A 22,430-nucleotide genomic window follows, 5' to 3' on the forward strand; every position below is an offset into this window, starting at 1 on the left:
TTATTGAACATTATTTAGAGTAACTACACTTTTAAAACTTTTGTTCGTTTGTAAATATATACAATTACTCACATAAATAACATCGGTAATACAATTCTATGCTGAATATTCTTCATTCGCTTATTTTAATCAAAAATTAAATCAGTCCACGCCCATATATCCTTTCTCTATCAACGAACAATACGGTTCGTAAACAATAACAGATTAAGTAAATTTAATTTCGGTAAGCCCAAAATTGATTCCTATACAGCGATTAGGTTTTCAATCAAGCCTTGACACCACAGTACCCTGGACAAGCAGTTATATTATTAACGTTTGTTTATATTGCAATTTGGAAATCAGTAGACAATCGATTGAATGTACTTATTAATACAGTTTTGTGTTAATAGAATAAATTTCTATAGGAGATTCATGTTTATGACTGATAACTTATTGTATATAGAAATAATCTTTTTTTTATTAATCTGAACTCTGTACATTAGGATTAAAATTCACAGTATTTACATTTGCAATACGTGAGTAATTGAGAAATTCGAAACTTGTGTTCACGTCCACTTCAATTATCATATTTTATTTCATCCCCATCAAGTTCCGAAACAAAAAGCATTCCGATACAAAATTATGGCGCCTGCTTACCTGCGTCAAACGGGAAAACGATATTTTACAATGATTTATTTTACCCAAAAAAAGGAAAAACTCCAAGGGAGAAAATAATCAGCGATCCATATAAAAATATCTACAAGTATAAATATCAAAAACCGTCCAGAAGCCTTTAAAACACATTTTCAATCCGATCCGCATACTTTGATCAAATGTCTGTACAACTGTATTCAAGTTCTTTTGTAGTCGGCGATAATCTATAACTGGTACAATGTAGGTATGCGTATTCGTCCATAAATAGATTAATATGAACTGTAGCTGCCCTCAGCAATAATCAAAGCATTACCACACCAGATGTGGTGTAAGGCGCATAAAAGTTCTATTAAGTGAAATATATATTGTTTTATGTTATAGTTGGCAAATGAGCTGGCGGATCAACTGATACTAGGCGACTACCACCAAGCATAAACATTTGCAAAGGCCTTCAACTTTTTAGGAACGGTAAAGCAAAAAGTTTACTAAAGCAAAAAAGGGAAAGATTTGAAAGAGTAAGAAAAGGATATGGGCCTCCAGCATTCCTACACTGCATTTTAATCTTAGTTCTTAATTTACTTCCATAGGTATATAAATATTAATGAAGTAAAATATGTCCTAGACAATGTAATTTTTTCGATATCAATTCAATACAAATGTAATGAAGCGTTTCACATATTTATCTGATGGGAACTTTCTTGAGCCAATTAAGACATACAATACTGAGTATTTCAGTGCAATATATTCACAGAAACAACCAGATTTTTTATATATATTAACATTTTTACATCAAATGTATTCACACAACGCACGATTTAAACTGTGTTTCATTTAAATTTTTAATCAAGTTTATCTCGCGGTCCCTTTAATACGAAAGGGGACCAAAATATACAGTGGAATTCGTCCCAAAGCCCTTCTAAAGGGTGCAAGATAACGTAATCATTGCACGACGTGAAACTTTTCTAATGACAAAGCCTCTGTTTGCCGTTGAAAATGCAAAATGCGAGTGGAAACTTTCACTTTGCATTAGTAAAGTTTCAATGGAAGCATTATTAACATTGCTAGCTATTTCAGTTTATAACCTGCCCGATTTCACCATTACGGTTGTCGGTTGCGTATATCTATACGATATAATTATAACACTTTTATATTATACTACTCAAATAATGGATACACTAGAAACCTCCTAGATAGGTGATGAATGATCTAGCACCCCTAATCAGTCATATTATAGGTTCAGACTTCAAAATAAACCATTCCTAAAAAAATTCATCAGAGACGATATCCTAGTATAGAAATAGGACAAAAGAACTAAAACTGACCTGCTTCAATGAACTTAAAAACTGCCAAAGACGATAAACTCACTAACGTATAAAAGAGTTCCCCTTTTCAAATAAAAGGCCCCTATATGAACAAAGCTAACTCGTACTTATCGATTTTTAGGTTAGACGGGCTAAAACAGTCTCCTTCCCCGATCCAGGTACATAATTGATGTACCGCGTCATTCCACTTCATAATTTATTTACGACTCACTCGGTCTCTGGCGGCTTAACACTTTTTGACTGTACTTTATACATTTTTGGCTATCAGATGTTAAAATGCACCATATTTAATTTTTAGATTTAATAGTCCACTTATGAGGGACTGTCAAATGCGATATGCATACATAGTGTGTGTTTTTCAGCCAATACTAAGTGTTATTGTGATTATTTTAGAAATAAAATGTTATTTTTAAGATTTCATAATAATTAGGTAGATAATCCTGAAATTTTCTCAGGAACAGAACATTTTAAGAGTTTTTATCCAATCGTAAAAAAACGGCAACAACTAACAATATTTTAAGAAAAAAGAAACAGGTATTATACATAGATTGTATTACCTGTCAGTTCGATCTAGATCTTCTAGCATAACAATATCTCTAACTTATTATTTATCGTTTATCAACAACTTTAGCCTTTGTGTTTATTACTTATAACACTACAAATATTTTACGATATTACAGTTATTAGAGTTTGGCATATTACCATGAAGCATAGCCAATTTATTAGATATAAATTATATTTTATGAAACAATCGACCGCGACATAGTTAGTGTGGGCAATTTTAAATTGTGGTTAATGTTATAACTACGAGTAATTCGACATTAAATATTTCAATCAACTTGTAGACATCACGTCTTTCAGTCACAACTTTCATGAACTATTATAATCCATTACAGAAAAACTTTTGTAATCGTTAAAACTTAAAAAAGGAATCAATTTTTTTTTCAATCTTAACCGACATGCCAAAAACAAATGAGGTTCTCAATTGGTTTGTTTTTTTTTTAAGTTGTTATTCGATATGTGGATTTTTCAACCCATTGGCGTAAATATTTTTGTGTTTAATAGAATATTCTTCTCATTTGGTGCTATTATAGAATCTGATGTGCCTCCCTCCCAAAGATGTCTGTGCTCTTCTTGTGGAAAAAAAGTTATTTGTCCTATAATCTATACGTCAAAGGAACATTATTTATGAGTATCAATGTATTTATAAGTTGCTAAACAAATAAGTTCATGAAAATATTATCTTTATATCAGATCTAGTATTATATCTTAACGCCGCGAGAGCCTTGAACATCAACACAATACAGTGATAATATCAAATATTGTTCAGTCTATAAAATATACCTTTACATTATTCATGAAATTTGTAAAGATTTCCCTTCCGAGCTTCCTCTGTATAATCGCATATCCGCGAACCCTACAATCTATTCGAATCAAGCATAATTTACTCGATTAAGATGATTCGTCAAAAGACCTGAACGGGGCCGATTCATTGATATTTTCCCTACATAAACAAATTGATTATTTATTTTTATTTTAGTTTATTAATTTACAAGCAATAAAAACTTTTTGATTCTGGTAGTAACCATTATTTTTTTAAACTATGGTAGTGTGCCTTAAAACCAATAATAATTGTGACTACTTAGCATGTCAGCCACTACAATGCTATAGTAGAAGAAGACTGTTTGCAGCAGTGGTTCACATACCAGTATTCAAGTGGTGTAGACCAGTCAGTTATGGAGCACCATTATTCCTTACTCCACTCACGCGAAAAATCGATGTCACATACTCGAAAATTTAAGTTCGTTTAAAATTAATTTGAATAGCACAGATAATCGTGCTTCGACAGCATTTCATTATTATATGAAATGGTAACAAGCATACTTAGATCTAATTTATACTTTGTATTGTTACCCCTTGATGGAACTGCATTTAAGTTATTTATAGTTCCAAAACAAAATCACCTTACAGCGCTACTTTTGTTCAATTTTGAATTGAATTTGTTTCGATTACAAAAAACTACGACCGGTTTCGGAACATCAATGTCAGGTTCTTAAATCTTATCATTAATTATCGTTTTAGATAGTTTTAAGATCAGAGTCTCGAGCATGTATAATTAAAAAAATGTATGAAAAAAATATCTCTATATAAGCAAAACAAAGTAGGTACAATTTGGATTTTATTATATGGAAATTGCTGTACCTTATTGCTCACCTAATATAACCATTAGCACCAGGAATTAAAAAAATCCTGCGTCATTAGGACTGGGACGATTACAAAAAAATTACGTCGAGGTCTAAGTGGGTACCTAAACACGTCGAAACATTGTAAGTTCACGAAACGTCATGTGACCATTACGATGTTGCTTTAATCCTAATCAGAAATGATAAATGATTGCCATAATCATGACAACAATATAAAATCATATATAATTTATAAAATCCTTCACCAGTATACATCACTCGTACATGGTAGCAGAGAGAATGTATAAAGGGTAATCATGGTATATGCTGATACATAGTAAATAGAATTTAAGCCGCCGCCTCGACGTAATTTATCATAAGCTATATTGCTATTTAATACCGGATAAGTCCGAGGGGCCGTAAATATAATACTGGACCTAATTCTCCCTACACAACATGTATAATAATGTATTTATTATGTAGTTTGTGTGCATGTTACTACGCTCGTTATTATTATCATCGTTACGGTTTTATAGTTATATATTTTATTCATTATAAAATACGTTCAGATTATATGTTTAGCACATAAAAATTAATATCGTAGGTTTACATATTAGATTAATTCGAGGTTAGAACAATTTATTTCAAATCACTAACTTGTAAATTGACATAAAACACATTGATGTGAATGCAATTGAAATGGCTGTTTTGTAAAATAAGTGTTAAATATCAGAGACTTTACTTTTGTAAAGAAAACATTTATAGGTACCTTACAAGATATAGTGGATTGTGTTGAGTAATATTTAGTGTGAGCCCTCAGTGAAAGGGCCATGGGTTATCCCATCGGACTCCCAACTGCAACAGTGGACTACTGACAAAACTCCACCGTGTTCCGTCGAACCGCTTTCAGTGACGGAGTCGCGAATACTTATTATTAATATATCCCCGAAAAAGGCATACCCCACCAGGTTCGCCTCCCATATGGTAGAAGGACAGTGCAATTAGATACTAGACGTAATTTGAGCGAAATAATCTTTACAGTATAAATCTATAAGTCAAATAATATATTCACCTCTATACAAATTTCTAAATTTAAACTCACGTTAAAACTATGGGTCATTGAATACAGAAGTTAATAACATAAAAGGCTTCATGGAACTGCTAGTTAAATATCCAACTGGAAACTAAAGTGCCGCTATTCAATTATTATTGGTTTAAATGACGTATCGCTCCAACTTCTAAAGTAATTAAATATAGTGACGGGTCAGAATTCGATGGAACTGGCGCAAATGAAAATTAAATTAATGTTAAAACAAACATTCATTGCATGAAGAAGTTTGTGGAACCCGTGATCCTTTAAAAATATATACATAGGATTTATAAGTTTCTTTCCTTGGAAGCTGATTCACGTTAAAACTAGCATGTGTGCACAAATGGTTTATATCTTATAAATATAAAAGAGGTAACATTTTTACCCAAATATTATATGAGTCGCCTGAGTTTCGAAAATTTTCATTTAAATAGAAATTGAGTAGTAAATAGGCTATAATATCTTGGTGACATAAGGAAGTCATCAAAATGAGTCATATTATTCATGTTTAATTTTATTTAACATAGTAAAGTTTTCTACACAAGGAATTTACACATAAATAATTATCTCCACACTTAATAAGAAAATATTATTCACGAACATATATTAACACAATACATAACATATGTGTTAATACATATGTATTAGTACATATTATATGATACATATGAATTAATACATATGTATTAAAACTTATCTTGAATCATAACTTGCCACGGCTGTAACTTATAAAAAACGGCATGTGTTCAAAAGTTATAATACGCGGTGTGTATTAAAATAGGCGGGAAATACTAAGTGCTCTCCTGTCATCATGGCGCTCTGCATGAAACTATTTCTATAGTACTTCCGACGAGCGTGCTATCTTCAATCATCTGACCCATATTTCTATCTCGTAGAATATGTAAGGTCATAGTAACGAGAACATTTGCTTGAAATTTCTATTTCGAGTATGTATTGAATTTAATTCCGAAATTACGTATTCGAACTTGTATTTTTGCCTTTCGGATTGAACAATTTACTTTATTAAATTATAGTGGGCATACACCTCACCATTTGTATAACAGATCTTTGCATGACATAACAACAAAAAATACTGTAATCTGAATACATTGATATTTTCTGCTGTAAATGCACGTGTGCTGATGCCACTTCTGCGCCAAAATTCTATGTTGACTTAGTAATCTCCCCTGTGGGAGTTAGCTTGAAACTACGCAGTAACAGGCTCCGCTATAAATGTTTAACTTTAAAATTTTGGCTATTTGGGACCAATTTTTAGAGAGTAAACACTATTTGCCTTCAAAACGCAGATAAATTTAAAGTTTCAGACATTATTGGTCAATATTCTTCGAACTAAACCTGTAACTACTTCGGTATATGCTCCAATACTTTCTCCTTCTTAAAATATTTGAAGATTACTCTTAACAGTTACAACTATAATTGATATTGTGTTGAGTGAGTTAAAGGATAATGGATGTAATATCAGTTGCACGTCTTTACTTCCGAGTAATAACATCTATGCGCTAATAGAACAAAGCTAGAAATTACAGTGGCTATAATCGCGATAGGACATCGCGTACTAATTAACCAGAACCGATAAAGCTTGTTGTTGCCGATCGTCATAATTTTTAGGCTTTAACAAAACCACTGTTGTATGGCGTAGAAGATTTTGATAAAATTCTACAAAATAAGACGTTGTGTAAAAATTTGCAATTAAATTCACCAATACTGGTGTTTTAAGACTCATGTCATCAGAGCCTCATAGAATAGTACAAGCAATACTTATAGGACATTTCCGATAAGTTTTATGTATTGAAAATCTATGTAAACGTAACAACATTGTGTAATTTCCAGAGAATCACGAACATTTCACATTTACTTTCGCTAATTTTCCGGAGCGGTTTCTATTGACAACGCTGGATATCGCTACTGTAGGTATCTATCAACATTAAAACAATTACGTTTTAAATTATTCAAAACCAAGTCTCACATAATCCACAAATTCTATCAACAAGTGCCAACGCCTTCAGTAAAGCACTTTAAAAGCTGTAGGCCCGGTTCTTTGGCTGGTAGAAACCCGATGAATCATTCTCATGTGACGTCTGTGACGTCTCAGTTTATCTATGGTTTGTAGAAGTAATAAAAACCTAGATCAATTTGCGATAACGAACGTATAAATTATATGAGTGTGTGATTTTTGTTTAATACGATAACATACTTCTACTTTTCATGTTTGCATTCCATGCTAATTCCTATTCACGGCGGCAATCGTGTAAAGATAAGTATTACTAAATACTTCAATATTTCAGGCTATAGGCATTATATCGGAAAATAAAATATGCCCTAAATAACACAGATTGGCGATCTATGAAAATATTCATGTCTTATCATCTGTTACCTTGAACTGTCACATTTAATTTATGGTTAAGTACAAATGAGTATATAGGAATGTTTTATATGTCATCGCTGGTAGTAACATAACATACTAAATCGGCTAGGCTAAATATATTTCCTTTGTCCGCAACATAACAAAAATTAAAAAAATTGCGTATCCTGCTGAAGATAATGAATCAAACGTTTTTGTAATATATTGATACATTTAAAAATTAATTAAGGAGTCGATTTGCCATTAAAATATTCAAACGTTATTTTATACAAAAAAATAATTAATAAATAATAATTCTTTGCTCATTTTTATACAATACCAAAAACGTTGCCAACGTCGCTATATCGTAGATAAGTCCAAAACATCTACTCTACAAGTAGAGCAGTTAAAAATCATTTAGGTCATGTTTATTATCTCGCTTTTATGCGACGAAAATGAGATGTTGATTAATGTTTTGTTCAACTGAGGATGGAAATTAGAACAACGAATTTGTACGAAGAATTGAAACTGTTCTTTACAATTAGGTATTTTAAACAAAGAGAATAGCTAATACAATATAATTACAACACAACATTTAGTACAGCCAAGTAAATGAGGCTCGTTTATAAGATAATGGGTTGTCCAAACTTACCTAAACAATCAAGGGCATTAACCAAAAGGAATCGTTGACACAACACACAATCGTATCACTTAGTATGACACTGGCACTGAAAAAGCAAGAACTAATGTATTTTCACACGAATTTGGAGGATCAGAATAGTTCAGCAGCGGTTTTAATTCATATTTTTTGCGTTACAGTTTCGCGGTATGAGCCGAAACGCGCAGAGCTAGCGGACAGCACCACGCGACAGAGAGGTCTAAGGTGGACTGAGGTAAGGTGCGGCCTGCGGGACCGGGGACGCAGCCAGGCTACGCGATGCCGCCCGCCCTGACACGGATCAACACAGTTTAATGATTGCATCCCTGCGTTGTATGACTAGCCATTACAATTACTGAACCCACAAACGCCAAAACGACCACACCTTATTAATACATTCAGGTGTTTCCTAAATGGTTGTTCCGCTGCGTTGCGCAAATAATAATGCGCATTGTCTTATTAAGATCCTTAACTATTGATGGTCAGTTGGGGATTGTAATGAATACTAAACGGAGTGATTTGCTTGCCAGAACTTAAGCCGGTTGAAATATGACTTACGTGAATGTGTTTTAAATGTGAGACGTGCAAAATAATATACGATGTGTTTTACTTTGATTGGTACTTCTTATGTGTTTATGGAATTACAAGTATGCTTACAGAGTAATTTTATAAAAATTTACTAATCAAATAATAATTTGACTAAATTGACACATTTTTGACAACAATGGTAATTTCTAAGGTTTTATACCTAATTCCTGGTAAAAATTAAACAAAATCATGCATACCAAATATAAGTTAAAAGCTTTGTCAGAAAGTCGCCTTTGTCGGCGACAAACGTAACGATTTATCAATGTCAATGTTTTTGTTTATTTTGTCAAGTTTTAGAAGCACGGAAATTGACTTTTTAGAAGTTGTAGAAGAAATTACATTAAACTAGAAAAAGAAATCGTATTCTTCCTTAAAATCAGCAGATAAAATGTTTGTTATTTATTTTCTATATAATAATTCCATTGAATTCTATGTTGTTTGTGATGATTTTTGTTAAAATGCTTACGTGCAGTTTGAAACTATCCTAATATTATCTATTCTATACGCATAATACCACAATAAAGAGACTGTTTCTGTTTCACGTTTAAAAACGGCAATAAATTGACAAAAGAAATTCTCAACTAGCAATCAAGCTAAGTAGGCAGTAGAATATTATGTAGTAAGTTGCTACTTGTAATACGATATATTCGATTACGAATTATAGTAAGGATGTAGTAATCTATTTATTAGACTTGGTTGGCACCGACTTAAAATAGATGAGTGGGTAGCGCTTATAGTAAATATAATAATTTTTAAATTTTCGCTTTTCAGTGATTTTAGAGTCAATTATATTTTTGGTAAAAATCATTTCGATTTAGCGATTAAGACCATTATATATATCTAGTTGTTGGCTGAGCTATGCCTAAGTATAATCAGTGTCATTGGCAGACATCATGCGGGCATGATACTTCAGTAATCGGTTAGAGACTAATTATTAACAAATGCATAGATTATTGTCTCTATTAATATGATTTCTCCATCGATAAAGACTCTTAACATATTGTGAACGTACAAATCTCGCTTCCAGGTAAACACAATATCCCCTATGAGAAAAGAACAGATGTATAATTCATATTTCATACTAGGCATAACTCTCAATAGTTACTTTTCTGTATGATAACATAATTTATTTGCTTTTGTAACCAATTTGTCTTGATATTCGTAGTTACTCACGTAAACATGAGGACACAGTTGGTCGAATAAATGAGCTTTAAATGTTAAAACAGTTACCACACTTAAACTGATAAATTCGCGGCACTCTTATTACTGCGTCATTAGTTTTAACAAATGCACATTGGGCAAGCGACTGGTAACTTTCTCAATAAAGCCACGTTTCTACTGCAGCTTCGCGAATGAACTATTGTGCTTTGAGTGCGTAGATTCGTGATAAAATTCTTCATTAATATGCAACATGCCCATTCAAATGATTGCTGTTGGAACGTGATGTGAATTTTAATGCAATTTGATGCAAAAGAGTAATACTTTTTTCTAATATTTCCTTGCTAACGCTTATTTTATGTTTGATAACTGTGTAACGCAGATTTGTTATGTGTTATCTATACATAGCAGGGCTCATTTGTAAATCAAATTTATTGACAAACATAGATTTGATCAATAAATAAGCGATTAATGAATGATTTAAATTGAATATTTTATAAATACATGGGTAATTTTTTTTTTTTTGTAATTGTAAAATAATCTTACTTTTGGTCACCATCAACAACAATATATGAAAAGAAATGATTGAGAAATGATAGTTGAATTTTCCGCACTCACTATAAAGTATGAAAATGTCTTGAAACCGTGGCAATGGTACGTTTAAATAAATGGGATGTAATATTCAAACCAAGAATTGTACCGATAAATTTCGAGGATACATGTACTTGAAGAGAAATTTACGAATATAATATATATTCGGTTTCTATTTGTCATTTATTTTTATGTATATAATCGTTAATACATTCGATTAATACATTTTCCTGACGCGGGTAGAATTTGTCAGCAACCACAGGCTGTCAAATATGTCACTAATATCATAAAACCACAAACCACCGAATTCTTTAGCGCTTATTGAAAAACCCTATACATTATCATGAAAGCACACAGAAATCGATTAAAAAACGTCATAGTTATAAGCATTTCAAAGAAGAAACAACATAGGTGAAAAGTAACACTAAAATTAAATGTTCTCCGTCTTACCTGTTCTCTTTGTCACTCATATCACACCATTTAAGTACATTTAGTCTATAAATTATTATAAAACATGTCACGTTTTCTATGCTTCACTCCATTACACAACTCGCAGTGAAATTCATCATCATTTAATACATGAAAATTTATGTAAATAGACTACACGCGACCCTGCGACGTCGCACATCACATCTGAGCTTAACGAACATGAATATACATATTTATGGAACCTACTTCGTATATTGGTTTATATTTTACTGGCTTAGACGAACCAGCCGTGCTCGTATCGGCTAATATAGACCAGCTTGCTTGCTTGCTCGCCAAATTTCTGTAGATCTGTTTGTAAGCAGTGGGTCATGTATGATTGAAGGTAGTAGAAAAACTTTTGCTTTTACTTATCATCATGTAGAAGTAAACTGGAGTATCAGAAGATGAAAATATTTAAACTTCAAAATTAAAATAGAACTAAAATGTTAAAATTAGTTAGGAATTTCGAAATTTTATCAAGGGGAATATTAAATTTTCCCAAAAAGTTCTTATTGCGTCTACAGACGTAGAATTAGTCAAAGAAACTATTTAAATCTGACACTATCTGACTCTCCACAGTCCCGCCGATTCGTATTTCTTTTGAATATTTTACTAAAAGAATAGAAAGAACTACAGGTAATAAAAAATATTATATTATCTCTGTTAGTACACAAACTATTTTACATACAATGAATGCGATAAAATAAATTAAAGAAGAATGATAAAATAATATACATAAGTAACAATAATAAACAACGCGTATTATGTACAAATCTGATGATTTATAATGTCTGTGAATAACAAAAATGTGGAGAACCGTAGCGAATGGGATTGAAAGGAAGCAGAGAGATAAGGAAATTCGTTTGATATTGTATAATAAATGTTATAATTTACTGCTCCCGTTACCCAGATAAAACACAATCACGTAATGTTATTGTATTCCATCGATCTTCAGTCCGAATACTTAGCATGGGGAGTCGAAGATATCACATTGACATTTTCTACCAAAGTTTTCCTACTGATATATGATACCCTGGCACTCTGCTTAGTTTTCTTTGCCTGGCTAGTTTTTAATCAGAAGAGAGTATCGATCGTAAAGATTCAGTGAGAAATGCATTTTCTTGAACCCCACCAAGATATACGACATAAGGCTGCTATTAAGGCTCATATAAGAAACAGTTAACAACACGTTATTATTAAAGATCCAAGACCATGACCGAAAAGCTTATTATTGGATTTATAATTATAAAGATTGTTGTAGGTATATGAATGAATGGATAGTCCAGTCATTTGGGCTAATAATTGGTTGGCCTGGAAAATTTTGCGGGAGTTTTATAAATTTTACAGATTGTGGTACTATTTCCGAATTTTCACGTTTCTGTCTTTGCAGATAGGCTAGAGAGCAACATAGATTGCTATTGACCGAATCTCATCGAATATCCGTGTGTAGTTTTTAATACTATATTGCCGTTTCTTAGTGCAATAAATATGGACATTTGTCTGTCTATTTTTAATTACCGTCTTTTTTGTTCCACAGCTTATTTAATGTATTTTTTGTGAATAGAAAGTATGGATGTAGCACGGCAAAAATAAGCAATGAAAGTTCTATGTTGAACGGTCATTAATAAATTAAGCCGGAAAAATGAACAGCATTAAAAAAAATTAATGACGCTTAATTAAAAATTGAATATTTTCTCAAATAACATTTTATTTTACTCAGCTCAGGTGGGCATGGAGCTTAAATTATATCACGCCACCCATTGCCCTACTTCCGCAAAAGCTGCTAGTAATAGGTTATTGAAAAAGCTCGTTTGTGTAGCCATTTTAGGAAACATACCAGCATTTTTATCATCATGTCAAGAACTGGTCTCCACGGGAGTCAATTATAAATGGGTATGAAGTATTCAATTTAAATGACATTTGCCTTATTAAATGACATTAGCAAGTGTTACCATCGTATATCTAAATAAGGATTTTTCCCTTTTAAACCCATACTATGACGTCTGTGACAAATATGTTTCTTATTTCATAGTTGTATTTTTTTCTTAGCACGTTGTCGTATGTCGTAGTCGAGCATGCTTCGGCACGAATTGGGCCAGCTCGCAACGGGGAAGTACAACACCCCCACAGAAGACCGGCGTGAAATAGCATTCTGCTGTGTTTCGTTTGGTGAGTGGGGGAGCCGGACGCCCATATCCTTTTCCTTACCCTTCCCAGTCCTATCCCAGTCCTCTTGACAATCGGAGAGGCGTAAGGTCTGCAATTCATGGGCGGTGGTAGCGCTTACCATCAGGCGTCCCACCAGCTCTATTGCCGGCTGTGACATAAAAAAAAACACTCGTACTCGTAACTTGTGATTTGTACCAGCAATTAATGGTTATTATAATAGTATTTTTACGACATTCATGGTTCTTTTTTTCATCAAAAACACACACTGATTAAACTTGTAGAATTTAAATATTAAAAAAGTATTACGTGTAAAGTATAGAAGCAAAGTATAATATAAAATTATTAAGAGTAAACCTGGGTTTCATATCGGGATTCTCATCAAGACATGACTCCCAAACACCGCAATAAACTTGCTATACACACTGTTAAACATCATATTTGAATGAATAAAGAACGAAGAATGCTATATTAAGCGTATTCCAATATTTACTTTAAACGCTTTTTCGTAACCAAATAACTTGAGAAGCTTACTCAATAAATAATTCAAGAGGCGTCAGAGTGAAAGTCAAAGTTTGTGCGAAATAGTACTTTTATATGCTAAGGGAATTTCGATTAATGACCAGCCAGAAAAGATCCCCAAAAGTTCCCAATTTCAAACAATAACACAACAAACACCACCCTCTAAAGGGCCTCCCTATATTGGTTATCCTTAAATAAAAGCCATAAAATTAGCATTGGAATTTCTTTTAAAATTTCATATTTAATGAGCGTAATATTCTTCATTTAGCCTTAATTGGTAAGAATATTAATAAAGGAGTCAATTTCACGAATAAATAAATATCAATTGGTATTTTTTCTTAAGTCTGTGTTTTATTTACTTATAAATATAAATAGTTACATGAGGATTTTTTCAAAACGAAATACAGCACCCTTTTTTATTTTACATCCATCAAGTACCTTTATATAGTTATAAGGTATTATTTCCCTACCTACATACGTGTGACTAATTTTAATATTAACTTGCCTAGAATCTGAAACAAAAGCAAATACACATAAGTAAATAATTCCCAGAAGCCCTCGTCGTCTCTAACGATTGATCTTTGCAAATAAATGAATGGGCGAAACATCTTACAGTCTTACACATTACATAAACCATGACTGATAGCAATCGCTGTACGCCTCATAAAGTGTGACACAAATTGGACCGTAAAAAACAACGCTATGGAATTATTCAAGAATTTATATCTCTCCATTGATAGCCATAGACATTGACATAAAGCCTGATCCGAATGGAAATATAGACGATCACTACGTTTTCTATGATAATATCGTTCGTTGAGTATATAAAACGATCAAAAAACGTATTTGTACAAATTGTGTAGATTAAGAATTACACCAAATACGGTCAGTAGCAAATAATGAAATTTGAGTAAGAATGTTGAAGAAACTGTCCGACGTATATTGTTAAAGGTACATCCACACAATAATAAGTACGTATGTGCGTAGAACGTAGATATATAATTTATATAAATTTAAAAATTTGGTACATTTACATTTTCCTCTCTGTCAAAGGAGTTAGGAAAACAGACTTAAAAGCGGTACTTAAATTTATAACAAGAACAGAATAAGATTTAAGCTGTAACCACAATGCATAACTAAAATTGATGCTTTCAAATTTCTACCGCATTCCGCTTGTCTTATAATTAAGATAATTTTCTATGCTAAATTGTAGGTATTTCTTCTCTGTATATTAGACTTATAATGCATCAGTATAAATATGAAATAATGTTGAGATATGTAACGGTATGAATTATTATATATATATTTCTATTCAAATATTATATAGATTATAGATGAACTATATAACTATTTACTTGTAATAAATATTTGTTAAAATAAGTTGCTAATAAAAGTATATGCAACTTGTACAAAATTCTTTTGTGCCAAAAGATTACTTACTCTTCGATTCTAAGACTTTAGATTAATAATGTATTACCAATTAACATAATTTATTCGGAATATTTAATAAGACGTAAATCTCATTTAGGATTATCTTAAGGGTGAAATGTGTAATTCGTAACAGTGACTTTGAACTTTCGAAATTTTGTACAATTTCAATGTTTCCGTCAAAAACTTCGCGTCTGCTCGGTTGTTGTAAAGTCGTGACTCGCATCTCCAAAGTTCCAATTAGTTTGGAGACAATCTAAAGTTACCTACACTTCCGAAATGCTGAACTTCTAGGAATTACATACTACGTTTATTCACAAGTGAATTGAGATTGAATTCAAACTCAAACTCAAACATTTATTTATTCAATTAGACTTCTTCTAGAAGCTCTTTTGAACCGTCATAACATAGTTGTACCATTTACTACCGGTTCGGATAAGTTGTTCCAAGCTGAGCGCAAATCAAAATAGATAAATCTATCTATTTATATTGTTTTCATTTTTCAGTCGATTCTCAGTTGTTAGATGTTAAAGCTATGATAAAAACTGATAAAACTTCGATTATTGCCAACACCTATTTAAATCAATGAATGGAAATTTTTATGTTTTCGAAGTTAACGTTTAATATTTATGCTTACAATGAGGCTCACACACTACTACTGAGTGTGTGTGTGTTATATCAATCAATGAAATCGATGTGACGCACGAAATTAAAAGCAAGTTGAGACAATAGGCCGAACTCGTTTCAATTCATTTAATAATATGTAATTAAAACGTAAATTTCATTGCTATATTTTTTCATACTTACAAGCGTAATTCAATAAGTTGGGTTCATATTATGTATTTGCTATAAAAAGTGACTGATTCCTTTTACCTTTTAATATGATTCGCACTTAGGTATAGTTAATCGATAGAACTCTCAGTAGCTCAGTAGCTCCCAGCTCATAATATTTAGCGTTGATATACTGACTCATCTATAATATAATGTTTTCATTTGGGGTATTGTTTGTATATACGGAGTATGAGGGGAAAGGAATATGATATATAAAATAAACACGCTATTTTCGGTACATGGGGCTCTCAAGAGTGTAAAATACAGACAACTGTCTTGCCATTAGGCACCAAAGAGATTTAACCAAAATTGTGAATATTCTAAAATGTCGAAACCAAATTATTGCTAAAAGAACAAAGCAATTGCGAAGTTTAAATTAAAATTCTGAGTTTTCATACATTGTAAACATTAACTAAACTTTTAAACTTTAAACCGCATCCCGTCAAACGCCAAATTATCAAATAAGTTATGAGATAACCATTTAAAGACATGTTTGACGAATGCGGCTTTTCTTTTCACGCATAATGCGATGTTTCAGTCTGCACTATATAGAAACCAGAATGCTTATCTAAATAGAAATTTTTGTTTTTCTATATGCTCACTCTAACTGTTAAAAAATCAAATCCTCGGGATGTGTTTTGACGAGAAATGGCTCTAGGGCTTTGTGGGTAAACGCATGACACCCTACACCCATTTGACCAACTGTTCGGTTTGATCGGTTAAGAAAAATCTATATTTAATTTTACACTCTTAGTGTAACTGAATCAGCCTATTTCGCTTTTAAGTTATATTTTTTACATTTATTCGTCATTATATTGAGAATTTACGAAAATTTATTGAAAAATTCTATTTTTTAGGAACTAATGTGATCTGATTTTGTTCCGAAGTCTAGACTCAAACCCCTTAGAACCTTTCGAAATAAATTAAAGTCAATACTTCAGTGAAAACGATTAATCTACTTAAACATTTTCACTGCATTGGTGATATTAATGCCGTTCATGTTGATCATTCTAAATTTTTTAACTTAATTATATCTACTATAGCTTATTATTGCAATATGTAAGTACACGTAATTAGAGTCAAATTATAAAATAAAATAAACAATAAATAATTATAATTATAAATAATTATAAAATAATATAAACAATATCATTCTGAATAGCTCTTTTGGCCTTTAACTACCAATTGATTAAACAACTTCTAAGCTAAATCTTCTTAATACATAAAATTTTGTTAAACTAAAATTTATATTATAATCTATCAATTAACAAAATGTTTTTTATTAATTTAAGGTTGTATTAGCCTGAATGCTACGAAAATAAGGGCATGAAATTTTCTATGCAAAATTTAATTAGCATTGGCCAGGTGAACCTTAATAAAAGCTCTTTATAAATATCTTGCCCTATTATATCGTCACTAATGAGGGCTATAATTTTGTATAAATTTAATTTCGTTCCGTCCAATTACAAGAAAATTTAGCTCTGGTTTCTTATAAGTTTTAATTGGAAAATTACTGCTTCATTAATCATTGTTAAATGAAACGATATAAAGAAGCTTTAATACTTTACTAACGATTTCTTTTATTATATTTTTGTTTTGAATTTAGATTTGTTTCTTATTCTATATATCTGACCCTATTGAAGAATTCATTATCATAGGAAGTTGTCAACTAACTCCTAACTTTCTTATTGAATGTTTGTAAAACTATAAATGGATGACCATCATACCCTTTATTCGATTACGCTTCATCTTAATCGCGAAGTCTGTTCTTAGCGAATGTCTACTAACGCGGAGGTGCTTGTCTTCAGCATAAGTATATAAATGACTTTGCTAATAGTATGTAAAAATCCTTTAAATCTAATATTTTCTTGAATTGGTATTCATTCTCATAAAGTATGCACTAAACTTGCATTTTTTTACATTTATTTCACCGACTAGATTCCTTTAAAACCTAACACAAATGTTACTAAAGACAACGCAAAAATTAAAATAACTGCAAATGAAAAAATTTTGGATTCCAATACAATTCTTGTTTTCCTGTGCAAAATGTTACTCAATTTTATTCGTCATTTGAAGAAAATATTCGTAGGATCGAATTCCGACTCAGAAAAGCATTTAATTAACGTTGTATTGCTATCGAGATGAGTGCTTTTAACTTTCCCAAAGAATGATTACAAGAGTTATTAGTTTTGGTCTTAAATATACTTGAGATTCAATTTTCAAACAATATCAATACGATACCTGCCGTCACGTTAAAGCAAATAGAATTTAATCAATAGTAAATATATTCAAAATCCTTGCTTGGGTTTGACACAAAATTCAATGTACTTGCTCGTACTTAAATAACATAATTTTTAACTAATTCATAAAGATTATGAAACATTTGTTTAAAAGTAGATTATATTTACTCATTTTATTAATTTAATTCATAAAATAGTATATAATAATCGTAGAATTTTAAAAACTTCAATAAGATCTATGTTTTGTTGACTTTAATTTAATTATAACTTTATGCATATTTTTTGTACATAAATATTCATCTATTGCACATATTGCGCTTTTTATAAGTTTACTTTTAAAAACATTATATGGTTATTAGAAAAATCCTCTCATGTTAAAGATACACAATATTCCCAAACATTCTAGAAAATTGCCAATATTTCTAACAATGGAAAGGAATTCGAATTTTGACGTCTATAAGCGATGGATTGGCAAACAAAATATGATGGAGCGTTGCTGCTGGTGCCTCCATAAATGCAAATATTAAAGGATTGGAATAAGCAATCCATTAAGTAGATAGTTCTTGTTTATTTTAAAAGCATTTACATTGGTAGGCGTATATCCGTCCAGATATTTAAACCTTGTTACAAATGAATGTGACTAACGCATCAAATGATTCTGTATTTCTTGTAAGTAGATTGTAAGAGTATATACAGAAGCATACAAATTATGTTGATGTAGGCAAAACGAAACCTGAGAAGAGAAGATATAATTTATATCAGAGCTCAATATTATAGGAATTTATTAATGAGAACGTGGTTTCTACTGGACTTCCTTCAATTTTCTCTATACACATTGTATCATTATAGCATCTCTAGCATACGATACGTACGTAACGAAGTGTAACCCATCACGCTTACGAAGACAGTTAATCAGCGTCGTAACGTATAATAGAATTATGTACATATTTATTATTTTTGTATTCTGCGTACTCCAAAATTAAAAACAAAGATAAAATAATAACAGCCAATACATGTTCCATGAAATATATAGAATAGCTATACAAAAACTAAAAGAATACTATTCAGCGAACATTGCAATCTTCCATTATCATGTTATATGGTTCGCCTACCATCCCTGTCCCGCCTCGCCCACTCAATACGACATCTATAACGAGACACGGCAGGCTTTGTAGCTGTCAGAATAAACTAAATTGATTACCTCTGTGGGGCAGTCGCTTTATCTTGTAGCATAACCAAATGTTTCGATGAATATGAAAGTAACAATGACAAATATTGGCGGTAATAATGTTTATTTAACAAAAATTAATTAAATAAACCGCCTTTTTAAAAATTTAATAAGACCAAATTTATATGGGACGAAATGGTAAGTCAGCATTCAAATAAAGAAGAATCATAAAACACATTCACTAATTGAAAAGTTATTCGGTGACTAACACTAAAATACAGTCGAATTGGAAACATCCTCCTGTTTTGAATTCGGTTAAAAAAAATGTGTGTCTCTTATAAAAATGTCAATGGTTTCTTGTTTCTAAATTTCCTTCCTTCTCAGGCCAAACTTGAGTATAGCCCTCATCATGTGGACGAATTCCTTTTGTGTACTTCGCTACCCGCATCAAATTCTTGTTACATTTCTCTTGTATCTATTAAAAATACCTGAGTGAAGGAAAAAGCTGATGATCTGGAAAAAAAAGCGAAATGTATGTAAGGATTCCTTATGAATAACACACAAAAAATGTGTATGTGCTTAAAGTATTCTTCTAAAAATAGATATATATTTTTATATACATATCACAACTACGTAAACAGAAAACTGGAGTGTTCGAAAAAATAAAAGTTACACAGAAAAATGTCTCGAAGTACCAATTAGTTACGTAATACAAGAACAGTTCAAAAGCAGTATGAGCTCGCTGTGAAGAGGATACAGTTCATGAACTACCCCACTTGATACAAATAAAATTGGCTTAACTATGTAACTTTACAGCATACTATTTCGAACTTCCCAATGGCCATTATGTTTAGCTTGATCATTTCATGTTCAATCTTATATATTGCCAATCCCGACTAATATTATAAATGCAAAAGTAACTCTGTCAGTTACGCTTTCTCGTCTAAGGCACTTAACAGATTTTGATGAAATTTGGTATGATGATAGAACTGAACTTGGGAAAGGACATAGGGTAAGTTTTATCGCGAAAAAAATGGTAGAAGCGGTTGAAATAGGGAATGAAAGATTTTATGGCAGTTCCTAATTGTCAAACACAAAATCATGTAAGATTCTTTCACACTTAAACCACTTCACGAATTTTGACAAATAGTTTAGACTTTGGTTTGACTATAGGCTACTCTTATCATGTCGCGCGATATAACCGAATTCCCGCGGGCAAAGCTGCGGGTGGAAAGCTAGTTAATTATAAAACAACGCTGATTTTAAATCAACATTTGATGCCTTTAGATTTAGATACCATCCCGTCGTTAAAGGAAATTCATACAGGAATGAAATATTTTCTAACTATATCCAGACTTAAAAATCATACCATAAAATGGCTTCGTTCAAACATGAAGTAAGGAAAACAAAGGAAACTCGCATTTATAAAATTCATTAATTTTAAAAATATAATATTATTTATCTTTTGAATAACGCTTATTTAATCAGTGTTAATCGACATCAAAAATACAAAGTTAGAATCATAATCAATTTTGGGAAGTAGGCTAAGGTTTATCAACTATTAGACCAGAGAACGATTTTGTACAAAGATTTAGGTCACTGTCGTTAACGCTCCACCTAATTTTAATAAATCTGTAAAATGTTTCTCTATGCCATTTTATATATCATATAATATTAAGATTAAAATATTAAACGGCTCTTAATAAAATGGGCTGATATCAGTTCAAATATACCAGTATTGAGTCAAGTCAAGTAAAAGAAATGAAATAGATAGATCTAATAGTACAAGTTTGTAGAGTTTGTAGAGAGAGTAGTTTGTGTCTTTGTAGATTATAAGGCGTTATATAAAGCAATGGGTTTATGAAAGGCACCGGTTGTAGAACAAAATAAACTTCTAAAACAAATGTTATCCATCATAAGGAATAAAGTTACAAGACGCATAATGTAGCATTTACACAGGAGAAGGATTACGAAAATTGAACTTTCCCTCCCGTTATTTGCCCATTCTAACATTAAAGCCCGCCTTTTCTCGAAATTAAACAGACTTCTATAAAGAGAGATGGCATTTTGATGTTCGATCGATGATCCCAATGTGTAATTTTCTTTCATTTCTCTTCCGTCGTCTGTTTTAAGGTTATGTGGATCGAGTCGTAAGCGTAAAAAGAATATATCCATAAAACTTGCCGTATATCTGCCAATGGAAAAGGAATAATTTATGTTATAGATACGTATAGAATGCGGAGACATCGTTACCGTTCAGGCGGTTAAGTTTTGACGTAATTTTTATATCGAGCAGTAAAACTGAGATCTTTTAGTTTTACTACTTACCTATTGCTTCCAACTTAATGAATCAAACGTGTATTTCATTTGTAACAAATGTAGCAGGTACCTAGGCATTATTTTTATCGAAAGGTCCAGTTTGAATATTATAGTACTAACTAAGAGTTCAGGTACAATCTTTCGTATGAGACTGTTTTGTTTCATAATCCAAAAAAGCTAGAAAAATGCACACAGATACACATAACGTGTATCTTCTCTTTTTAATCTGTAAAATTATTACTTATAAAGGTAATATTTTATATGCTGTATAGATGGAGGATCTATGGATACGTTGAGTGCCAAAACATTAAAATTATACCACACCCTTATGACTAGTAATGAACAAAGGATCCGAAAGCTTAGATAACAACAAAGCCATGACAAATGGAGCCTCCAAATTACGATGACATCACATCTTCGCGAAATACTCTTTACATCATAATATGAACCAAACTCACGACCTAATTCGGAGTTTGTCATTTATTGTGCGACTGAATCTGAATTTCTAAGTACATTTGTGAACCGAAAAACAATAAGAAGGAATCAGGTCGGAAAAGGATCATTTAAGAAAGTGGGAAATAATAATCTCTTGAAATAACTGAATTATTACATGTTGATGAAATGGTCGATAAGACAAATGTTTTGGAGTATTTTGACAGCAACAATTATCTATGTTTAATAAATCCTTATGATTAAAATTAAA

The 22,430-nt window shown here is 31.6% G+C and overlaps 1 protein-coding gene across 1 annotated transcript in view; it reads right to left on the bottom strand.

The window, feature by feature from the left end:
- LOC119831393 (NACHT domain- and WD repeat-containing protein 1) overlaps positions 1 to 8,555 on the bottom strand; it is an 85,492-nt gene extending 76,937 nt beyond the window's left edge. Inside the window, exon 1 of the mRNA XM_038354716.1 lies at positions 8,243 to 8,555. The gene's annotated coding sequence lies outside the window, so the exon portion shown is untranslated. The remainder of the gene's footprint in view (positions 1 to 8,242) is intronic.
- Between the last annotated feature and the right edge of the window lie 13,875 nt (positions 8,556 to 22,430).

This window comes from Zerene cesonia, chromosome 13 (genome assembly GCF_012273895.1).
Source record: "Zerene cesonia ecotype Mississippi chromosome 13, Zerene_cesonia_1.1, whole genome shotgun sequence".
Lineage (NCBI taxonomy): Eukaryota > Metazoa > Arthropoda > Insecta > Lepidoptera > Pieridae > Zerene > Zerene cesonia.